Source organism: Oreochromis niloticus, linkage group LG17 (assembly GCF_001858045.2).
Source record: "Oreochromis niloticus isolate F11D_XX linkage group LG17, O_niloticus_UMD_NMBU, whole genome shotgun sequence".
NCBI lineage: Eukaryota > Metazoa > Chordata > Actinopteri > Cichliformes > Cichlidae > Oreochromis > Oreochromis niloticus.
Genome location: NC_031981.2, coordinates 21,978,200 through 22,002,819, shown reverse-complemented (window position 1 = coordinate 22,002,819; position 24,620 = coordinate 21,978,200). Strand labels below are relative to the sequence as shown.

At 40.8% G+C, this 24,620-nt stretch overlaps 2 long non-coding RNA genes across 6 annotated transcripts; both read right to left on the bottom strand.

Annotated features, from left to right (window-relative positions):
* Window positions 1-4,569: 4,569 nt before the first annotated feature.
* Window positions 4,570-5,356, bottom strand: LOC102080770 (uncharacterized). Of its 4 annotated transcripts, none has more exons than XR_269978.4 (3): window positions 5,239-5,356; window positions 4,890-5,027; window positions 4,570-4,728 (listed from the first exon to the last, which is right to left on the bottom strand). It is a non-coding gene; the product is annotated as an uncharacterized LOC102080770 (long non-coding RNA). The 4 variants fall into 4 exon arrangements; XR_001224725.3 differs by having other exon boundaries at window positions 4,890-5,024; window positions 5,239-5,347; XR_002056709.2 differs by having other exon boundaries at window positions 4,890-5,024; window positions 5,190-5,249.
* Window positions 5,357-10,819: 5,463 nt separating this feature from the next.
* Window positions 10,820-18,984, bottom strand: LOC112842597 (uncharacterized). Of its 2 annotated transcripts, XR_003214434.1 has the most exons (4): window positions 18,877-18,984; window positions 17,076-17,998; window positions 14,769-15,517; window positions 10,820-12,260 (listed from the first exon to the last, which is right to left on the bottom strand). It is a non-coding gene; the product is annotated as an uncharacterized LOC112842597 (long non-coding RNA). The 2 variants fall into 2 exon arrangements; XR_003214433.1 differs by lacking the exon at window positions 10,820-12,260 and having other exon boundaries at window positions 14,660-15,517.
* Window positions 18,985-24,620: the final 5,636 nt, after the last annotated feature.

Here is a 24,620-nt window from a genome sequence, read left to right as displayed (position 1 = left end):
CGCCCCCGGAGATACGTGGAAAGGAGGAGTTGTGGTGCATATTATGGCAAAAAGTCTCCTTCAACATGCTGCCATTGACAATTGAAAACCAGTGGGATGCATTGTTGGTAATTTACTTGTTGGTATACAGCTTGTAGTAGTAACATTATTTAATTCAATGTGGTGCACCTCATGGTTCTATCCTGGGTCCTCATCTACATTGAGGTCCGCTAGCATTATTTCACACCACTTTCATGTAAATATTCAGGTGTATATCCCTTAAAAATAGTTGTTATACAAAATCTATTTTTTTTTTTTTTTTTTAAAAAACCCAAAAGACCTTTTAGTTAAGGAGCCTTGTTTTCCTCTCAATTTCTGGAACAAACCCCATGCTAAACCTGACTTAAAGACAGTAGACCAGAAACCATTGTGGGTGCATATTGTTGCTGCACCACTGATGGGTAGGTTTATGCTCAGTTAGGCTCATTTTTCTTATTTAGGAGGTAAAATCTGATCTGGAGAGGCTTCATTCCTTTTAAGTTTCCTCAAAACCCTCTCTCTGCAGCTCTACTCTTTATTCTACTGAATCTACTGGTAAGTTTTACGCACTGGAAAGTAAACCTTAAACTGAATTCAACAGATTTTACTTAAAATTCCAGGTAAACTCTGGGAATGATACCATACAACCTGTCTGCTTATCATTTTCTTGTACATTTTAAAATTGACTTTAAAAAGCGCAGGTTGTTCTCCTAAATAAAAGCTTTTGGTGTCCGTCTGAACGACATTTTGTCGCTCCAGTCTGACAGCATCACACCATCAGGAAGAAAGAGCACTCGGAAATTTGTTTTGGTCCTTTAATGCCTCATCTTTGAAGCAGATGTGACCTGGCTGAATATTTTTCCGCCACCTGAACATCCGATCACAGCTCGGGGGGAAAATTTCAGGTGGACGGAAAATGGACATTCTTGGAAATCACAAACTGAAGAGGTGTGAGAGGTGAAGGCGCTGCAGTGGCGTTGTGGGTAACATTGGTTTATTTAGACTGGGTGTGTAGGCCATTACATACCAACAGAGCCTGCTGGCACAGCCGGCCGAGGAGCTGCTGCTGCGCTTTGATTTTAATGCTGAGCTCAGTTTGGAAAGAAGGTTTTTGTAGGCCAAAAGCCGTGTGTTATTGCAGTGATAATAACAGAAGAAAGTCTCACCTTGAATGTTTTTGAGGAGTTTCTTCCTTCTGTTCTAAATCCACTTTTCTTCCTTGAACTTAGTTCTAAACCTTTACACAAACAGCACATATTTTCTTTTTAAAGCAGCAGATTACTGTAAAAATCTCAAAAGCAGATCAGAAGCAGCAAATATACTGTTTTTGTTTTTTTCCCCCACAATGGCTATTTTTATTTCAGAACTTTTTACCGATGTATGTTTTTTGACTGCACAGAGATCACTTTAAAAATGTCTTAGTTTTTTAATAAAAATATCTGGGGTACCAAACTCGTTTCAGTTTATGGATCATGTTCAACCTAGTTTAATTAATGAACTCAAATGCACAGCTCAGCTATTTCCAATGAGCCTTTAAAAAACTTCAAATCATTCCCTTCTTTACGTAGCGAGTAAAAGCCACCAAGTAACCGCTAAAGGCCTCTATACTACTTGTACAAACTTTCAGGCCCAGAGCTCTTACAGGAACGAGCCCAGAATAAACGGGACAAGAGGGTCGATATCAGTCAGATACGTTAAAATTTATTATTTTAAAAGAAAACAAAGGGTTTGCAAAAGGCCTAAAACATCAAAATGGAAAAGGTCACTAACGACCACAATATAGTCTTATTGGTGCAACCTGCCAGCAATGCAATTATCACCTGAGGGCTTGCTCTACCCCGGTGGTCCCAGATGCTCGTTGCTTTAAAAGAAACAAATCCACCCCAAATAAATACGAGCCCAACAGAACACTTATCGCATGCACTAAGTGTTTTAGTTCAGGCAATAATTGGTGGCACTAAAATCACTCTTAATAAAACTTATTCACTGCAAATCCACACGGAGCCCCTCTAAAAGACCTAATTCCCCTAAGGTAAAAACCCAGCTCAGGGATTGCACATTGCCCGACTAATATTGCACCAGCCCAGTAGAAATAAAAACAAACCCGGCATAAAAAACAGTTTTAAAAGGTGACCCTACTCTAAAACCAACATGGGAGAAAAACGCAACAAAAGGAGGAGGAAAAAACAGTGACAAATTCACATGTCCTGCAGGAGGCAATACAATATAAATTAGATTGTAGTGCATAAATATACTTTTTTTTTTTTAATGTCAAATATATTAAGTTAACATACCTCCAGCAGACAACTGTTTGCGCTGCACACCTGGCTTGTCTTCTAAAATCACTACTAAAAACATAAAATACAATAAACATCAAATACATTTCAATGAATTTAAAAAAAAGCACTAAAAGAAAAACAGCCTGTACCTCGAACCTCTGCAGTAGAGGTTTAAAACAACCATTTGTGTAGAAGACAATTAACACTTCTCAGGCTCTTCACCTACTCACACAACCATTGTTCACAGCCGCTCATCAGTGCAAATGACAGAAGAAGAGCACCTGCTGCTACTTCCTCTTTTATACCCACCCTTGGGTCCCCTGGGTCCTAAAGCCTTCCCCATTACATTTATGTGAAAACATTTAATAAATAGATGTTTTTTTTAAAAAATAAAACATCTTAAAAAGTTAAGAAAATCCCATAATTTTCCATCCATCCATCTCCTGATGGTTGTCAGGGTCCAGGTAACAGCAGCTGCAGTCTATGCAAAGCTGCTCAGACTTCCCTCTTCCCACCACCTCCTCTCTTATTCTCACCGGACACTTAGGTGTACCCAAACCAGTCCAAGAGGTATCCTGAAACCACATTAACAGGCTCCTCTGGATGTCCTCAAGTTCTCTCTAAGGAAGACATCCTTCAAAGGAAGCTTATTTCGATTGTTTTTCTTTCAGTTACTCCCTGAAGCTCGTGCTCATGCGTTAGGGTAGGAACGTAGATTGAATCCACAGTTTTCCTTTATAGTGTCTGAATTACTGGAAATATGCCTGTCTTCTGGTCTTCCTTCACTGATGAACAGGAACTCTGGGCCACGTTTCACTCGCTAAGTGGATGATTCCTTGTTCTGTATGGTTTTGGTCCCAGTCCCTCTTTTAGTTTACTTCCTGTTTTATTTTGTAGGTTAGGTTTATTTTCTCTGTTTTGACTTCCTTCCTTTGTTCTTTTCCTGCCTTTGTTGGTGTCTGATCGTGTTCACCTCTTTCTTATTATGCTCCCCTCCTTCTGGTTATTTGCACTGCGTTTGATTTGAAGCAGGAAATCAGAAATCCCAAGTTCCCATCAGATTTGCAGACAGAATTGCCCCCTCAAGTCCAACGTGCCATCAACCCCAGCTTCACAATTCAAAAAAAGAGTAAAAACAGCTGTATCAGTAATACAGCTATTAAAGTTTTTCATTTCTGAGTCACTGAATGAGCCATACAACACGTTTTCTCTTGCTTGCTGTTAATAACTAATGTTTTTTGCAATTTGTGTTTTTGAGTTTCTTTCTTGCAAAAAAAATGACTACAAACTGTAATTAATAATTTTACAACAATTAATAATATCTGTCTTTAAGTAAAGGAAAAAGTACACGTGAAAACTCAAATGGCCTCTGACAATATAACATTGGTTCTTTAAGAGTCTGAAGTCATAAAACAGGTTTGAGATCAGGGACAAAAAGAGTTCATCTGCAGGTATCAGCTGCTGCCTTTGAAGACTGGAAATAATACTCAGCGGTGCATTAACATCTTCCACGGCCCGATGGCTGTTTGTCTTCTCACCGCATTAATCCAGACTCTTTCTTCATCTCTGGTCCTTACAACAACACCAGCTCTGAGAACTAATAAATGGAAGGGTTTGATTTCCGTCAGCGGTGCCAAACACCACAGGCTCACCTTCACGGAGCATGGGTCATGTTGAAGGGCTTGGGCCCCCGAAGGCCACATTGCCGGGTGTTTACCCACAGGGCGTTCCCTTATTGATGTATCAGCGCAGGGCGGGGAGCTCGAGCAGATAAGCAGTGTTATAACACACATCGTATCAAAGCAGCCATCTCTGCTCGCTTTCATTCCAAAAGCTGGAGATGGACGGACGTCTGAAGCTTTCAACAGCAGCTTATACTTCTGATATTCATCAGTGATTCATCTCACAGTGTTTAGGAGGTGAAGAAAAGCTGCAGTGAGGGGCCATCCTGACCTCAATCTGCAGCAGTTCTGAAGGAGTTTATTCAGCATTTTGAACAAATTGTCAAGGATTAAAGAAAAACACACAACGCACAAACAAATACAGAAACACGCAGGAGGTTACTGAGCTGGCCTCTGACCTTCTGGGCCCTGAACCTGTTTGAAGGGACTCTCCATCACAAGAGTACACAGGGCATGAACTGATGAAAAATAAATGGACATAACTTCAAAGAGAAGAAAAATATGAGAGATAAAAACGTACTGCAGTGAGAAAAAAAAACTGTCAAAAGGCCAGAGGCCGGTAACTGAACTGGACCCAAGTGCAGAAACCCAGAGCAGAGGCAGAAGGAATGATTTAACAATGTTTATTTAACTAACACAACTAACACTTGGCAGTGACAAAATATACAGTGGTTGGTAACGTGGCTGTGGCAAAACAGGGAAACCGGACTGGGAAAGCAGCGGGAGTGTGACTGGTACGTATGGTCACACTGGGGAGAGAGGGGAATGGAATTAGAAAACAGCAAGCGGTGAGTTCCAGAAAAGGTGAGTATAATAGTTTTTCCCAGTTTACTTTCCTGGAAGAGTGACAGATGCATTGAGGGAGAGGCGACGTAGGTCTGAGTGAGTTTGATGGTGTGAAATGGCTGACCTGAGTTCTGTTGGTTCCGAGATAGTGAGATGACAGGCAGGTGAGGCATGGAGAGATTTCCAGAGAGCGGGTAGGTGAGCCAGATTCCAAGAGATGAGGAGTTCTGAGCCATGGAGGTTCTGGGACAACCCCCCCCTCCTCCCAAAACAAGACATAGCCACATTCATTTCTTTATTTCTTACAAAATCACAGTTTAATAAATAGTCTGTAAAAATGAGTACAAAAGTGGTTTTCTTAACATTACATATATGAATCACTCGTGACCTTCAGGTCAAAGGAGTCTTTAAATGCATTACTTACAAGACAACAACGTAAGTAATAGAAGATATGAAACATGAGGCCTGCTTACCAACATACAGTTACTGGCAAGGAACGGACATCAACATGGAGCTTAACTCTCCCAGCCTAATTGCCTCAATCAGCTCCAGGTGAGAGAGGGGCCACATGAGCAGGACCAAGGAAGCTCAGGAACCTGTTGGAAATTTCCAGCCACTCACCCAGACCATGACAAAAACACAAAATCAGCCAAAGATAGATGGAGGAAATCTGATGGAAGCAAACATAAGAAAAAACTGCAATAAGTCAAAAACTATTTTAGAGATTTTCATCTAAATATGGGCACTTACTGCTGAGGCTGAAGCTTCAAATATCTAGAAACTAATGGGTGACCTCACTGTGGCTGCTTCTATCATTTATTTACAGTCTATGTTTAGCTTGCTGTGAATTCACCTTCACAAGCTGACCTCAGATGTCACACAAAATTTCAAGTTAGGAGGGTCAAAGATCATTTAACCATCTGCCCCTCTGATTTAGACATTTTATGTCCTGTAATAACAAAATATTTTCTAAAAGGTGACCCATAAAATCTGGATATCTGAAATATCCCCAGGCAGTGGTTTATTATGTTGGTCCATGTTTTTTGGTCCATGACATGTTTTTGTCTCTTTGAGAACCAAAAACAGAGACACTGCTGATCAGCAGTGAAGTTTAGGCAGATTTCAGTTTTTGTTTGCAGGGTCTGTTCTCACAGCTCCATCTGCACATGGCCGACTCTCAGTCAGTGTGAACTTCCCTCTGGAAAACAAAACAGAGCAGCTTCGAGGAAAGCCAAACAGGCCTTCAACAAGATGGAGTTAGATGCCGATGCTCCACCTGTCAGAGGACAGGAAAGATAGCAAAGCTCGTTGGCAATGACTGTTTGTTTTTCTGATTCCCATCCAGCTGTTGGTGACGCGTGAGAACGTTTCTCCAAGCAGCTGGAACAGAAGCTTTAAAGCACAAGCCTGGCTGCTGCACGAAGTTCACGAATGTCACAGAAATCCTTGGCTCAGCCATGAGATCTTGCTCGACAGGCTCCGCCCATCGATCAGACGTTCATTCTCTCAGGGTCGCCACTCGAGTCTCCCAGGAGGCTTTAAGATGGATAACATACGGAGGAACAACACTTTATTTCCTGTTGATTCAATTTACTCTATTTACACCTGAACTGCAAACCCGTCCGTCCACTTTCATACATGGAACCCATTGAGGAGAGCAGATACAACCCTGTAACAGTGTGAGGAGGCGGGGTTTGCAAAGTGGCCTGCAGGGGCTGCAGCTGAGCGGCTAAAGCAGCTTTAAGCAGAGGTTAATTATCTGACCCATGGGCTGATGTGGCCTGGGTTTGAGTTTGACTTTGTGGTCTACCCGAAGAAACTCCATGGTTGATGTCTGTAATTTATCTCCTGTTTGAAAGATCTGTTGTTTTTTTTTAATTTCTTTTTTTTTTCAGATCAGAAATAGCAAATTCAGTGTTTTGGTGTTTTATTTCCCCCCCCAAGATGGCTATTGTATTTCAGACCTCCCTATACTATACATTTATAGATGAGTGAAAAAGGTTGAATGTGTTATTTGTGGGAACATTGGTCCAAAATTGGACACATTTGTGGTTAAAACCTGTCAAAAACATGCAGAACAGCTCTTTTTGCACCTGTGTGACCTTGTTTTATTCCTACAATCCCAAATCAGGAGTTCCTGTCAGGTTTCCTTTGAACACTCCTTTGACTTTGTAAACTTGAGCTCATGCAACCTGTTTATTCTTGTTATCTTTTACTCAGAGATTGTAGATTCTCCCCTTTTCCTCAGAAACAGCCGGTAAATAAACCACAGTGCAGTATCTTTACCTCCTTCTACATCTGCTAAAAAACTGACAAACAAAGCACCAAACTTGACCTCTGCTCTGAGGAATTTTCCAGTTGGTGCAGGCGTTCTGAGCTGCTTTCCACAGAATCCATTTATTTGGAAAAAGGCTCATCAGGAAGTGCAAGTCCAAACAAAGGCCAGTGATTGTAAATCTAAATGTGGCTCCAGGCTGCATCGGGATACCTGCACCCTCCGAGTCCAGACGGAGGCATGGATGGAGGTCTATTTAAGGTCAAAAACAGCCTCTTCAAAGCCCTCAGACTCTCGGGAAGATGTGTCAGTGTTTATTATACCACCCAGAACACACACACATAAACACAGATTCACAGACAGGACACCGGCTTAAATTCCAGGCCCTGACCTACACCCTGAGCTACACCCTGACCTACATCTCACCTGAACTTCAGTCTAGTGTGAGCCTGAGGTCAGTGGACCAAGCCGTGATCAGAGCAACTAGTTTCTCTTTCACACTGAGGAAAGGTGCGTCAGTGCTTCCTTTAGCATGATGGAGATGCTGGAGTAGATGTTAATCTCTAATCTACTCTGTCAGAAAATCAGACGTCCTGAATGGTCAGCTTAAGTCCTCTGACCATACAAAGCTGTTTGTGGTCACTTTGTATGATCTGACCTTTATTAGTATTCATATTTAGAAAAAGCTCATCATTCATCATTCCACAACCAAGTTTCCTTTGCTTCAGTGAAACATACTGATGCACTGATGACTGTGTGATACCTAAAAAACAGTGGATTCATCTCAGTCTGATCAAACATCTGGATTACAGATGTGGAAAATTTCACTGACTCACAATGAGATGCTTTTAATGTTTTTACTGGAATAAAAACCTGCTAATTATCACCAAATCAGAATCAGAATGTTAATATCAAACACCCGACACATTCCACCAAGAAGATCCATGATGAGAAATGTGTTTATTGTTTAAAACCTCCTGGTTTCATATAAATGAGTGAAATGTAGATTTACTGTATCTGTCCTCAGCCTTCATCCTTTCTTGTGGAGGTCTTGGGGCTGGACGCTGTGCTGATGTTTTCCTGTGTGGGTTTGGAGAAAGCAGTGACGTAATGACCTTTTGCCTCACGTCACTGCAGACGGAAACGTCTTGAACATTTGCTCTTGGCAACCGTTGGCCTTCTGTGGCGACAGCCCGACAGCGACACGATGACAGAACTTCAGATTGCTGCTGTCACCGCCGACGGGAGCACGAATCAGGTAAAGGAAACCTTTCCACAGACGTATGGTTATATAAGACTTACAGAGGCGTGAAGATCCTGAAGAACAACTTGTATATTTTTAATATTTATTCAATTCTCTTCCAAACACCAGCTGTCTCTTCTAAGTTTTGGGTGTATACTAAAAAAAAATATATAATCATTCTCACATAATTTGTTGCTATTCAATGAGCAGCGTGAGCTGTGCATACATGTACAATATGTTTATTTAGAGAGATGAAGTTTGTGTTTCAGTCATGTTACTGTATGAAAATCATTAAACCCAATGAAACTGGTAAGATAAAGGCAGGAAAGTGTTCTTTAGATCTTCAAAACCAGATTAATAGAATAATCAGTTTATATGGCACACCTATATATGATATATAATGAACACAGCAGTCCAGTCATTAATGCAACCTTACTTAAAATAAAACTCATAGTTATGTGTATCATGTGCAATTTCCATTGTAAATATTATTAATGAAAATGTGGGTGGGTTCAGGGATAGGGGGGACAGCGGGGTAGGGTTAGGGCAGTAAAAACATGTGGAGCTGAGCTGTGATGTCATCATGTCATCAAGTACACTGCTGTTCCATTGTGGAAAGGTTGCACCGTGTTACCGCGCCTGTGTGATGCTACGGCGAGTGCTATAGGACAAACATGTTTTAGTCAGCCAATAGGTCAGAAACATTTAGACTGTACCCTGTACAGCCATCATGGCCAGACTGAGTGTCTTCTACTGTTTATGTAAAACATACATTTCTGTACTTACTGAATTTTAAGATATTTGAATAACATCAACACTTAGCAATAAATCAAGGAAAAAAACACATATGGTTAATTAAATACTTTACAGTATTTTATGCTTTTACCAGAGTCACCTTAAAATCTGTAGTGAGTACCTTTACTTACTGTCCATGAGTCCATGACTCAGTGACGCTCACTGCTGTCTAATGACAGCGATAGTGAGGTGGGTTGTTGAGGACATCCTGAACCTTTCTCTCAGTAAGCACTGCTGTTTTTGTAGTTGTTAGCTGCTGTTAGCCACTGTTAGACGACATGAGTGACCATGTTGTGAACCACTTCCTGTTCCTGTTTCTACTGTCTTTTTTGGAGTTTTTATTGTTTTGTTTTTTTTGTTCCTTTTTGTTTATGCCTCTCTGTTTCTTCCTGTTTTATTTTGAAAGGTATCCCCTTGTGTAGTTGTCTGTGCTGTTAGATCCTGGCCTTGTTAGTGTTCACCTGTGCCTTATTGTCCCTCTCCTTGGTGTTTTGCATCACCGTCCTCATTTTTAGTTTTTGTATTTTTACCTTCCAACTCCCTCAGCACCTTTAATTAATATTAACCTTTTATTATTATTAATTATATATTTTTCCTGTTACTTTTTTACCTTTTTATTTCCTTCCCATCAGTTCATTTTTGTATTTTCAGTTCACTCCGTGACCATAAAGGCCAGTGTTACTCTGAAAGGAAATGAGCCAGGCAGTGTCTGTCCCGTCTCTGGTTTATGGGAATGTCTCGGATACTTTTTGTTCCCTTGAACCTTTTTGTCCCTCGGCAGGTTCCTGTAACTGACCTCGCTTCATTAAACCCTCCTCACCCACAGCAGGACACACACAGACAAGCTTTCTATTTTTAGGGGTTTTAACCTCGTGGGACATTCGAGGTAAAGGGTCACCACCACCGCCCAGATGTGTTTCCCATCGAGTCCAAACAGACTCGAGCAGATCCTGTTTTCTATTTAAAGAAATGTCTTCACCTCACACACCTGTTTGTTTAACCACGGCCTCATAGGACCAGCAGCTGCTGAAAACATCCTTTACGCTTTAACTCTGAGGGGCCACAGTTTCCAGTTTGTTCATTAGATTAACGTGATGTTCACACTGACGGAGAATAAAGCTTTTCTCAGCCTGAGCTCAACGTTTATCTGTAGAGTTTTTAGGTTTTATCAACACTCACTATGAGGAAACAGAACAATGTGCAATAAAGTTCAAACCTTTATTGTTTAAAAAAAAAATCATTTTAGGTCATATGAGAGCTGTGTTTCCCAACCACTGTGCAGCGGCACACAGGCGTGCCGTCAGAAATGATCAGGTGTGCCGTGGAAGATTATCTGGTTCCACCTGATACTGAGTGACTGGCTTGAGTAACGGGCAGAACAACTATTCTCTTCCACTAGAGGGCAGTACAACTACCTGCTCTAATTAAATGGGTTGCCAACTGCCAGTAAAACAGAAGAAGACGAAGAAGAAACTGAACCAATTCCGCTTTACCTGGTGTGCGGGGAAAAATGATCAGTGTGCTTTTTGTGATGATTTTGTTTGGTGGAACTGCGATTTCTCTAATGTGAAATTTGTGCTGTGGCTCCAAAAGGTTGGGAAACATTGTATTAGACGATAATGCTGTTTCAAAGTTTTGAAATGACAATAAGGATAAAAGATCTGAAAGGGGTTTGTCATGGTCACTGCGTGGACGAGGAGAAAGGGAAGAGAGGACCCAAACACAGGTCTTGCAGGCTGGCTGAAGATGAGTACAGTGTTTATTAACAGAACTGAGAGAAATGTACATGAACGACTGGTCTGAACGTAACTGAACTGGAAACACACTCACTGAATAGACGATGACGAAATGAGAAAAACTGAGGGCTTAAATACACTGGATGATCAGGTAAGAACACAGCTGAACTGGATCTGACCAATGAGACATGGTAAGAAGAACTGAACATAATGCACACAGACAAAAGGCTAACACAATAAAACAGGAAGCACATGGAAACTAAACACTGACAAAAGTCCAAACTGAAAACTGGGTTCCTGATTACCGACCCAGGAACCCAGATAGGGTTAAAGTGACTTGATTTAATCTTTTTAAAAAAAATCTTTATCATGGATATAATATACACTGCATAATAAGAACAAGTAAAAACAATTTAATCCTCCCCTTGAAACAGCATCAGTCATATAAAATGTAACAGGGCAAATGGATAAGAAATATTTAAAAAAAATAATCAAACTAAGATGAATCTGTTGATGTTGAATATTTTTGCTCAAATGTTTACAAGTTTTATTTAAAAATTAAAAAAACTAAAGAGAATACAAAATACACACATTAATGTATTAAATGAAATATAAGCTCTTACATATAACACTATATATATATGACACTAATAAATTATTTAAAGAATTTCCTAAATATGAAACTGAACTAACAATTCTCTTATATTTTTCCACATGTTGGATTTGCCCTATTATATCAATCTAAACATAAATAAGATGATTAATCGATTATTTGACCTTAATAATATTTTTATAGAGAGCTGAGACACTTTTTAAAAGCTCTGATGTCTCCAGCATCTCAGCTTCTAGAATTTACAGTTTTTTAAGTCATAATAAATTCAGATTTGGGCATATTTAATTTAAAATGACAAAATGAAGCTAGACTTTCAACAAATCCTGCAGAAAAACCTTCTTAAACAGAAATAAACATTTTTAGGTCTGACAGAAGTGATGATTGTCCACATTACTCAGACTTATTCAGACTCCTGAAGATGGAGATGAAGATGGAGGAAGGCTGAAGAGCGAGCGTGGCTGGATGAGAGGTGGGTGTGGTGGATCTCAGAGGCAGGAAAAAACAGAAAGGTCAAAACAACACAAGGCATGAAGAGGTCGGTCAGAGAGGTGGAGGCCTGTCAGGAGGCACACGATCAGGAGACATGATGATCAGTCAGAGCTCATCTTACTGACTGCTGCTCTCTGAAAAGACAAAACAAAGAACCAAAAGCTGCAGTTCCTCTAACGTCAGTGTCGATTCATCCTGTGGTGAAGCGGATTACTCAGAGTCCCTGTGAGCGATGGCTGGTTTCCCATCAGTCCTGTTTTCTCTCCTGACCTCATGAAGGAAACACTCAGCTGGAGTTTTCTGGAGTGTGTGAGGGTTGAGCTGAGAGCAGCTTCTGGTCTGATCTGCAGAATTAAAAGAATAAAAATAAACCGGTGTCAGGTCAACTCAACCCGAGTCAAAGCATGAACAAGAAACTGAAAACACAAGAGTTTATTTCCCAAAATCAACTCAGGAAACAGACGCCAAGGAGAAAGCGAAAGAGGACGATGTGAGTGGGCAGATTTGTTCATGTGTTATAGTCGTGTTAGTGCACAGCCTGCAGAAAAGATCAGTGAGCTTCATTTCTCAGCCGCCTGCTGTGTGAGTCTCCCTCCATCAGGGGGCAGTGTGCAAAGGTGAGGCCAAGCTTTCTGGCCTTCACATGAAATTACATAATTCCTGGAAAGTTTTGTTCAGTGTTGGTGTGGAAAAATTAATCGCCTCTCCCTCAGCGTGCAGTTATTTTAAGACGCTCTCAATCGGAGGAGACGAGGTGCTGTGTTTTTAATTTCTCAGAGATAAAAAGATCTGCGAGATCCAGACGATATTCAGAATAAAATCCAACTTCTCTGTGCTGAGTTCATCCTCTGAAATTAACCAAGAGAGTGCATATAAGTCATGCACACCCTCCGTAGGTGGAGGTTGGCTTTGCCTTCACTTTATAGCTCATAAAACATGTAACAGACTTCAGCAACTGAAGACCAAACTGCACTAAACATATGAGGAAGCAGAGTTTTACTGAAGTGTGGCAAACGTTAAAGTTAGGAGCAGATAAACATCTGAGCTTATATATAAACAGACAGACAATAGAGACAGGTTTGAATCAAAGTTATACTTTCATATGTGACTGAAACACAGACTGTAGATCAACGATGGACACACATTTCATAGATGGTCTGTTAGTACAGTAACCTCACAGCAGCCATGTTATTGGTCAGATGATGTCATTGAAAATGCTCAAAAAGGCTCCGACAGCACAAACACAGCCCAGAGGTCCAGTTCAGGTGAAGCTAGCAGAAAGCTAGCAGCTACAGCTGCCGGTGTCACCATCCACCTATCAGAGAGGCCACGCCCCTGATAATGCAAACTTTAAATGGTCTCCAGAGACCAAGCACTTTGTGTATCAGGCTGTAAACATATTTATTTCTACTGAAAAGTTTGACTCACTGCTGGCACTTCTAGTGGGCAGTCAAGGAACTGCAGGTTTTGGTGCTTTGTTTTTCAGCCTGCAAAAAAATTTAAAGAGATAGAAGAACAAGGACTTGGATTGTGGGGTGAAAATGACAAAACTCCTTGATTGCAGCTCAGGGAACGGGAAGTCATCGTACACGAAACTTGACTGCAATCCACATCGTAGCGTTTGAAATGTCGTTCCTGCCCACGTTAACCTCTCCTGTAATGCAGAGGACACTTTGTGACCATCCTCCTCTTGACAGAGCACCCGAGCTCGATGGTGTGGGAACGATTATTCAGCGATGACATCACAGCATCATCATGCAGCGACAGTCTGTGTTTGTTGAAGGGATCAGACGGATTCACCGTCAGTGAAACCTTAGGGGCTCGCGCCGCCGCTGTTGCTGTGAAACCAAAGAAGGCTCATAAACACCCCCTTCCCCACAGAAATACCTGCACTCAGGTATGCACCACATGAAAGCGTCCTGTGCTGTAATTAAAGCTCACCCGAGGCCTCAGCTCCCCACAGTGCCAAATATTTACAAGAGGAAACTGCAGCGACCTGCAGGGCGAGCACACCGGCTCTGTGTGGTCTGAACACGTCACCGAGTGCATACCTGTCCACCCCCGCCAGCCAATCCCTGCACAGAATTCCCCCTGCATGTTATAATGCATGTTTTGGGTGTCTGGGGATGAGAGTGCGGTGACTCGACAAGATCAAACGATTGTTTGTTTCACAACAGAGAGCGGGGACAGATCCACGCCTCGCCGGCATTTACACCAAGCAGCAGACGACGGCGGCGGCGTGGTGTTGCTGTGCCGATCTGAGTCCAGCTGTTTTTAACATTTAGCTCATGTTTTTCTAAACAAGTCAAAGGATTTTCTCCATAAACCTCCATCACAGGAGACGTAAAACAGCCGAGAGGAGCCGACCGAGTGCAACCAGCCAGATTTAACCACACGTGACATCAATCACCCCTCCTGCCCCCAAAATCCCCAATAAATTTATATATACATAAAGCGTATATATATAAACATATAATAAAATAAAAATAAAAGAATAAATATAGAAAAGTAACTACAATAACAAAAATAAAGTACCAAAATATAAAATAAAATGATAATATTAAAATATAAAAAAACAATTTAATACAAACTAAAATAGAAAAATGAAAAAGAGGAAAAATAAATATAATAATAATAATAATAATAATAATAATAATGGCAAATATTAAGATTAAAAATAAATAAATAAACAAAATCCAATATAAAATAAAAATACTAATATTTGGAAAAACGTTTGGCAAGAACAAACTCAATTTTATTTATGTTTCAGCTAATGTGTGATCGTCTGCCGTGTGTCTTTGTTTGCTACACAAGTCCTGTTTAAATTCAGGATTTAATAATATAAGTCTTACTCAATTGTCTCCGGGCCTGGAAAACATTCAGATTCCATGCCTTTTCCAGGATTTCCAAGCCCATGAGTGCTCTGTTTATGTGACAGTCACATCAACCCACTTCAAAAAGAGCTTCTGGCTCCTCTGACTTCTGGGCTCTGCAGTCTTTTTTTAAACCCATCCCTGGGGTGTCATGTCTTCCCATCATCCTAGGACTGATTTACAGCTGGGCATCATCCCTGCTATGTGTCGTCATCCACGCTGACGTCTACCTGCTGACTCACCTCTGTGTCAGCAGGTTTTGCTGTCAGGCCTCTGTGATGTCACTCAGGTCCACGAGCTCCTCTATTGTTCCTCTGCATTAAAAGTGACAGCAGGAAAATTTTGGGAGACCACAGCAAAGTTCTGCTGGAGCTGGAAAAACACATAAAGAGCTCAGTAATTTACCAAGCGTGTGTGCGTGCGCGCGTCCTTTAAACGCTGCTTTTATTTCCTGACATCCATGCTTTTTATGACCTCTGTCATTTTGGTCTGCGGCGGTGTGCCTGTGGTCAGTCACTGTCTTCCTCCACTTATCCTCCATATTTCATCACTTATGGAGCGACAGTCGAAGAAATACTTGACATAAACTCCTCAAACGGATTTTTATGGCAGGAAACCGAAATGTAAATGTGCTCAAACTCAGAGCTGACGGTGGAGAAGCCTGACACTCAGAGTAGACCTGCTTCTTCACTATCATGTGGAAAAGGACTCCAGTCAAGCTGCAGTTTCTGTGTTAAAAACAGAAATGAGATGAAGAAAGTCAGAGTTCTAGAAACACAAGGACCTGAAGCTTCACTCAAGTTGATGACCTGTTGAAGTCGCAGGTTAAAGTAAACATTTGTTTAATAAGGAAAAAAATAAGCAACAACCTCACAGTTTGGGAAATACAAGTGAAAAAGTTTATTACAAACATCAACCATCTTTGGTCAAATGTCACTGAGTCACTATGTCAATATGCTCAGTTTTTAAAAACTCTCAGTGCTCTTAAAAAGTATTTTCTCCTTTTCCTATTTTTTTTTTTGCATATTTGTCAGATCATCAAACTAATTTTAACATCAAAGAAAACCAGAGCAAATTCAAAATGTAATTTATTAATGATGATTTCAAGAATTAACTATATGATTACATTAATATGACATCCTGACGTGTCATATTATATATATATATGTATACTGTGACCAGGAAGCCTGATGTCAGGAGTGACCAGCCTACCAAAATTGCTCCAAGAACAATAAGAAGCAGACTGGGTAAAAATGGCCTCCATGGGAGAAAATCACTGCTGACCAAAAAGATTACAAACACTCGTCTCACATCTACCTGTAAAATATTCTGCAGACTGACGAGACAAAAGCAGAAATGTTGTACCAATAGTCAAACATGGTGGTAGTGTGATGGTCTCAGGCTACTTTGTTGCTTTTGGACGACTTGCTGTAAAGATGCTCGATGATGTAATGATACTTGCTGGACAATGATCTAAAACACACCAGCAACCCACCTCTGAATAGATGATACAAACAAAATAAAGGTTTTGGAGTGGCCTAGCCCAAATCTGGACTTAAATCAAGTGCTTTGGCATGATGGTTCATACTAAAAAACCTTCCAATGTCACTGAATTCTGCAAAGAAGAGTGGACCAAAACTACTCCACAGTGATGTTAAAGACTCTCAGTTATAACAAATACTTGTTCTTGCTGCCAAGCGTGGCACAACCAGTTATTAGGATTAGGAGGCAATGACTTTTTAGATAGCTCTTTCCCTTCATGAATGAAGTCATCATTTGCATTTTATTGCCATCATCATTTCTTCCCGTCATATGATGGCATTTGTCTCTACCGAAAAGAGTTTATGTAGAACCTGGAAATGGTTAATAAGGTTAGTCTGAATAAAAATCTAAATCACTGCTTACAGTTTCCCGTAACTCGGCCCTCAGGAGTCATCAGCAGTCTTTGGCTGTTCTGCACTGTAAACAGATTTCAGTACATTACCTGTGCTGAAATCCATCAAACACCACCTGAACAATGCTTTCACTGACTGCAGTCTGATTGGATGATGAGCTCTAATTGCCTTAAACATCATAAACAGTGAGCGCTGCCTGCAGGATGTGTCGGCCTCCCTGTTATTATGTCGCGCTCGGCAGCTCAGCGCCCAACAATGATGACGATCAGCGAAACAAATGCTCCCCCCAACACCAAAGACCTCACCCGACAGCTCAGCAATTACATGCAGGGTCTGATTCAAGGTGTGTCTTCATGGAATCTGAAATGAATGAATCAAAGGTGATTATTACCTGCTCAGGTGAAGCTGCAGTGAGTTTGTTTTCACTGCTGATGGAGGGAAGAAAGGCCTGATTGTGTTGGAAAAGTTTGTGTTTTTGTAGGGTTTTGTGTCTCTCTGCTGTCACTTGATTAACCTTCAAGCAGTAAATGTTTACAGCCTCTTCAGAGCTTCAGTAATCCTTTCATGGCTGCACATATTTACTGTCCAAATCCCATCTGCTGAATTAATTCCTGCTACGGGAACAAGGCCAACAGTCGGTTTTTATTCTTTCCACTAACTTAAAACAAAAAAGGGAAATGTCTCTCTGATTAGTGTTCTTCATGTTGTAAGTAATCATCTCTGTCAGCTCTAAATGTTAAAGAAAAGACTTCAAACGGTCTGAGAGGCCACATGTTTCGCGCACGGACAGAAAAATCCCACAGTCGGCGTCTTCACTGTCCGAGTGGGACTGGAAGTTTTTACAGTTCTGAATTTCAAAAAGCTCAGAGTATCCATCTGAAACTCTTTGCACAGATTCCAGCATGTCCAACAGTGCAAGATAAGCAAATATACCTGGCCTCCCTGCAGCTCCAGTCCTCTGGGTTCACAGTGATTCAGAGAGTGCGAGGCCTGCCGTAGGGGCAGGAAGTGGAGCTCGCGCCAACGGAGTGCTGATTTACAGGCTGATGAGTCGAGAAGCCTCCTCTGGAGCTCAAAGCTCTCCAAAATGGGGAAGGATTAGTTTCTTCCAAGGGTTCTCTCTGTAATTAAGCCTACATGTGCACCCTGGCTGCTCGGCCTGCTGGGAGATGTAATTTACCGATGTGTGTGCGGCGGCGTAAATTTGTATGCCGCCTCTGATGGATCCAACAGCGGGAAGACAAACTATGGTGTGCTTGATATTTATATAATCCATAAATATTTTACTAAGGGGCCAAGGAGATCCAGAACAAGCTGAAAGGAAAACAACTGACACATCAGCCTGTTATCAAGTGAAACTATTAGTTTCCACAATAAGCATGTTATACACAACTCAACCATCTGATATCCTTATAGATTAATATTGATTATGCTTGCTGTTTTGTGGTTTAAGGATAACTACTTATATAAAACACATTGCCATTCTATGAACAAATTATATATAGCTAAAAGAAAACTTAAAATGCTAACATCAACTTTAGCACTTAAAAGTTAACACTGAAAATGTTTATGGCTACATTAGCTAGCAATTTAAGGTAGACTGGAATAAGCTAAATAAAACATGTACGTTACAAGCAGCTACCATATGAGTATGCTGCACACACCTAGATAAATATTTGCTGTGCTTAAATAATCTATAGTATTTTGATTAATATGGACATTAGCTATTTTGTTGCTACAGTAAGCTGGTCTAGCATAATACCTACAGCTAAAAAAACCCATTTGATATCTTACATCAACACATATAGTTTAACTTAATAATACTGATAATATTCACTGTGCTAAAGCTAATTGCCTGATAAACACTTTGCTGTGCTTCAACACCTAGAGATGGCTAATAATAGCTTGCTACATACAGCTACACTCACTTCATCTACATATAATTATATATGTAGCAAACTGCAATCAGCATCATCTAGCTGGATAACTACAGTGATAATTACCTAAGCTCCCAGGGTTGGCTAGATTCAACAGCTTTGGTCTAATAAATATTTACTGCTATAATGTCTAGCTAGATATAGCTTGAACAGTGATTGGATATACTTTTGTAGCTTTTGTGCTAGGTTAAACATGTAGCTAGTCTTCTATAACTAACTACAGACATCTAGGAAAATAATGTTGAATATACATACATGTGAAAATCAGCTCAGTTGATGCTTTGTGTGTAATCAGGTTCTAACAACAGCCGTCTTAGATAAATCCACCGATCGGGATGCCCGCGCCAGTCTGCCTGCAGCTTTCATTCATGGTTGTGAAACCTCTTTGAAATCAAACTGCAATGATTTACTCATTAACAATGATCCCTGACCAAACGGTGCTGCTCAGACTGCTCAGTGTGGACTATGCTCGCTGCCTGTGTGGCCTCCTCCTGTTTGGTTGGGTTATTTATTCAGACTCTTCTTAGCTTTAAATGTGAATCATCTCTGTGAGAGTTTGCTTCGGACTCATTCTCATGATGCTTTGAAGCTCTTTTATCGCTTTGCTGCTTCACTGGCCTTCATTCATTGTGAGAATTTGATGAACTCCAGAGTCCTAAATAAACCTTGAAGGTTTGAAAAGCAACAGGTGGATTAAGAGAATGAGAGCTTCATCTGCGTTTGTGTCCAACACAGCAGAAATTGTTTGCATTATAAGGAGCGTGCCCTGTTTGACTCCACCATGTGGATGGTGACACAGGCGGCTGTAGCTGCTAGCTACACGGTCCAGAGACCCTGGACTGGACCACTCATTTGTGCTGTTGGAGGCTTTTGGACTATTTTTAATGACATTATGTGACCAATAATATGGCTGCTGTGTGCTTAATTGTTGTAACAAGCAAGTTAATGAGCTCTTGGGCTTTGTTGCCCACCTCCCGTCCAGTGTGCAGCATGCAGGAGCAGCAGGTGGTGTTTCTCTGGTGTCTGACGTGAGTTGTATGGCGCAGCTCCTCTGCATCATGTTTCTATCCTGCAGAGCTAATGATGACACTGAGTGATTGTTTGGAAACTCCCGCCTCAGCCTGACTTCAGAGTCTAAAAACAGCTCAATGTTATGACACAAATAGACTTGAGTCTTCAAACTGGAGATACACGCCCAAAGAAAACACTGATAACATCCCTGCTGAAGAATTTCCACTTGATGAGACGAGTCAGGGTGAATTCCCCGATCTGCATGGAGCTCCTGCACAGCCCATTAGCTGCTACCTGAACCCTTTGAGGGAAACATGAGGCTCCATGAAGGCCATAAATCTGGATCCACCCTCATTTCAACAGGCTCTGGATTAATACAAGTTCAGTGTGAGCAAACTCAGACTGAAGGTGGTGACAGAACAGCAGAGAGGGTTCAAAATTAAGACAAGAGCAGTGAAATGGTGACGCTTCAGAGGAATCATTTAAAGCAGCTTGTTTCAGACAGAGGAGGCCCAGTGTGGAATAAAGAAGGATTATTATGAACTGTGAATCACGTAAGAATGAAAAAAATACCCCTCACATGCATCTGGTATTTATTGTTTAAAGGCTATTACTATTGTTGTAGTTTTTCTGAACTAATTCAAGTCCTGATGGTTTATATGGAAACTCAATTATGCCAAAATAGTTTTAAAAAGGGATGTTATTAATTAATTAATTAATTAGTTAGTTAATTAATTAATTAATTTTTAGAGTAGAGACTACTCCACATTGAAAGGAGCCACTTGAGGTGGTTTGGATATCAGAGCAGGATGCTTCTTCGTTATTTCTCAGTAAAATTCTAAAAGCTGGCCAGTCAGAATAATTATAATTAACTTTTTTATAACTTTTCCCTTTAATTGTGATGACCCCATAGGAGTGCTTGCTGATAGGAGGTCATCTCATTGTTTTCTTTGTATATTGTAGGGTCTTTATCTTACAATATAAAGCGCCTTGAGGCAACTGTTTTTGTGATTTGGCGCTATATTAAAAAACTAAAAGGAATTGAAATAATTGAAAAAATTATCCTGTTTAATTCACTCCTGTATTTCTGTCACATTTAGCTGAATATAGCAGCTCACCTGCACAGAATGAACACAGGTAACATTAAACTGCACTAAATAAATGAAGTGGAATGGGAGGTCTGGTGCTTGTGGTGACATTTTAAAGGAACTCTGATCTGAGTGCTTCACAGATGAACAATCACAAATGTCCTCTGTGTTTGGTCAGTGAGGTCAGACATAGAGTAGATGCGGAGGTCTTTTTAGAAACGCTGAAATGTTCCCATGATATTCATGCTTGGAAGGACTGAGTCCTTCAGGGTCTGGAATACTTTAGAGCCTTAAACCCTTTTGGCTCAGAGCCAGAGCTGGAACATGGAGCAGGAACACAGAGCGCAGTGATCATGATGAATGATGATCCGCGGATCAATCAGTGGCTCTGATACCAGGAAAGGGATTTATACGCTCCTCTGGCAGCGACACAGAGGCGAAGGATTAGGATGTATCCCGAAATTACACATTCCATTATTTCAGCGCTTAGATAACCTCCTTCACAGAACTGTCCGCTGGATCCTTTCTGCAGAGAAGAGCTCATGGCCTGGAAAAGCTCTGCGTTGTGTTTAAGGTCGTTTTCATCTGTTTGGACGTTCACAGTGACCCGGCACTGTGATTTATCCAGGAACCCTTCCAAGGCACTCAGATTCACACCTACAGCCAATTTAACCCTTCTTAATGTCTTCCACCTCTCTGCGCTGTGGTGTAAAGACTGTTTCAAGCTCTGGGATTCTTTTGACTTCAGACTTTTTATTAAAGTTAAAATGCTTTAAATGCAAATAAACTACAAACCGGGTCAGGGTGAAGCTAAAACAGCTTTGATGTTCTCGTCGGTGCTTCTTCCTGTTTTTTATTGGCTGTTTTCACCTCGAAGCAGTTTGTGCCTCGTTTAGTTTTTTCATAAGAGGCGTTGCTGTGTCTCGGCTCCCCTTTTACGACCATGAGGAAAGCCGTCCGTCTGCCTTTAGCACTAAAAGACAAAGATGTGATGACATGACAACCTGGAGGATGAATCGATGTACAAAACCACAGAGTGCCTCAGAGATGTTAAATATTTCTGTTGCATAAAATTTCACATGACAAACATCAATTAATCACCATTTAAAAGCTGTTTCTGTGTCATTAGTTCAAATTAAAATATATGTTTCCGGAAGCTCAGCTGTGTCGATAACATAAAACTGGGATGGGGCTTTTTTCTATTTAAACATTTAAAACATTTACTTAAGGGTCTAATCTTCAGGGCTTGGTTGTTTCCTACTGTATTTAAGGTATTTATTATCACTGTAAATGTTCTATTTAAGCTTTCTAAAATTCTGAAAAACAAAAAAAACAAAACAAAAAAACAATCAAAAACCAGTTGAGTGAGGTGATTTTATTGGTATTTTGGCTTTAAATAAATGAACAAAGTCAAAATCGATTAATTTTCATGCCTCATTTATGCGTTTTTTGGGTGATTTATGTTGACATTTTTCAATCATTTGAATATTTGAATATTTAAAAAGATTTTTTTGCCATACAGTTGCAAATTGCATATATGTGTAATCTTACTGTGTCTTGTCTGAACACAGTCAATAAAGATGATGACTTCCAGTTAGTATCTATGTAGTTTACTTATTTGGCACTAATTGACTTCGATACAGATTTTTAAACACATGAGGTTGTTTAGTTTTGAAGAGTGGTGTTTGAAGACAGCAAGTCAAAATATGTGTTGCAGTTAATTCTTTTTTTAAATGTTAATTTATTTACTTGTCCTGGCATAAAATGGGCCTCCAGGCTTACCTAAAGCATTGTAATGCTATTTTTTTCATTGTGGAGTTGCTTTAAACTAAAATAAGCATTTATTTGTTTGAACGTCTCTCGTGTTTACGTTTAACTAACAGGCCACAAATGTGGTAAGATTTTAACTTTAGCTGAAGGAACTACAAACACAGATTTGTGGTTTGTAATCCCATTTGACCACAGCGGCCGGACCCACAGGGCCGTGGCGGTTGTCCAAATCCAGCCCAGCTCACTGGGAGCTGTGGGAATTTGGAAGGAGTTTCCCAGCGAAATGCGTCAGGCCGTGGGCCGGAGAGGGCACACCCTTCTGCAGCGACGGTTGCATCACGGCTGCAACATCAAACAAGACGCTGCCTGCATCCCGCTGCAGGCGTGGGCGGCGGCCCACTGCATGACACATCCAAAATATCTACTCCGACTCATTCCAGCTCCGGAAATAACACGGTGCATGCCACATGGGGCTCCACAGGCCACAAACCAAACAAAGCTTTTACATTTTTACATTTCTTACGCATTGTTTCAGCCCGGAGGAAAGAAAGAGCGCTGTATATTTAGAGCCGGAGCATTAAAAATAGATGTGTGGCCTTCAGCTGAAGTCCTATTTTCTCCACAAAAACACCAAAATACTGCGTCAGTCGCAAAGGAAACCCTGCAGCTCCAGAGGCCCACACAGGAAAGTGTTGTGATGTTCACCTCTGTATCCCCATCAAATACACCACCCCAACCACAGAGCTCTGACAACAGCCTGCAGTGGCTGATGGGATACCTGCTGGCTGCAGGAGTTCTGTGAGAGACAAGCGACCGCAAGGTAATGGGCATTCCTGCGAGCTGAGCACAGAGCAAGGCTTTGAAGAGGCTCAAACCACAACAGAGCAGACCTGTGGGCCTGATCCAATCATGGTGGTAAAATCTCCCAAATCTCCCAGCACATAACAGAAAAACATCTCCTGAACAGCTCAGCCTGATTATCCAGCCCAGAAACTCACCAAGCAGGAGGCCAAAATGCAAACTAAGTTAAATATGATGAGGTTTTTCGTTATGGAGTCATCTGGTCAACTGGTCCACACTTAACTATTAAAGCCAGTGGGGAAAAATGAGAGGGGGTGTAATTGGATGACTGTGGTGCTGCCAAACATGTCAGAATGCCTGTTAAAGTGCCAGATTGCTGTGTTTTGATCCGGATTAATGTGCGTAAACCTTCCCTGGTTGTCTCAGAGGCTGGCCAAGGCGTTTTCCGACCTGCCGGCCTGAATCTTATTCATCCAACAGAATCCGTCCTTTTACTTTCTGTTTGTCTGATCCCTCACAGGCCTGCTGCTGATACTGCAGCAGGTGTCTCATACAAATCCCGGATAAAGAGCATTTTTACTTGTTTTTCGTTTGTAACTTAGTGGGACTTTCATATGACAGAGGGTCAGGGGTCACATCCTCGTATAAGTTTCAGTGAATCCAGCTGTGCAGGTAACAGCAAAAAGAGAAAATGATAGGTATAAATCTGAAAATAAATACAGTGCAGAGTGTATTAAACCGGCATTTTATATATTTTATACTTTGTAAACTTTATTGTAACATTTTAGTTACTTCTTATTTTACAGATTGTTGTATTATTGCAGAACAAGGTATCCAGCAATATATGAGCAATTAAAGTCATCAACAGCTAGAACATTAAAGGGATATTTACACACATCAATGCATCCAACAATTATGTTCCAATAATACCTGTATGGTACTGTATATGATTGCGTCGTGTGAATTTTTTGCGTAATAAAGCCCTGATAGTGCACAGATATGCAGCCTGAAAATTGTGCCCAATGTTTTCTACATTGATTTTATTTCTAATGAAAACCCTGCAAAGGACATCAAAGCTGACTGATGTAGGTGTACAGGGAATGAGAAGCACTGGGAGGAGGTCAGAGTGCATGGATGGGTCAATAAAACCCTACAGGTTCTTTTCTGTTGCTTCCCTCCTGGTTCAAACTGACAGTCAGCATTGTTTAATTTACCTTTAACTGCCTCATTATTATGATAATAATAACTCCTGATCCAAACCCGAAAAGGCTGGCGTTGGAGAAAAGATTGTGGTGGGTGAATGGGTCAGCAAAAACTTGGATTAAGATT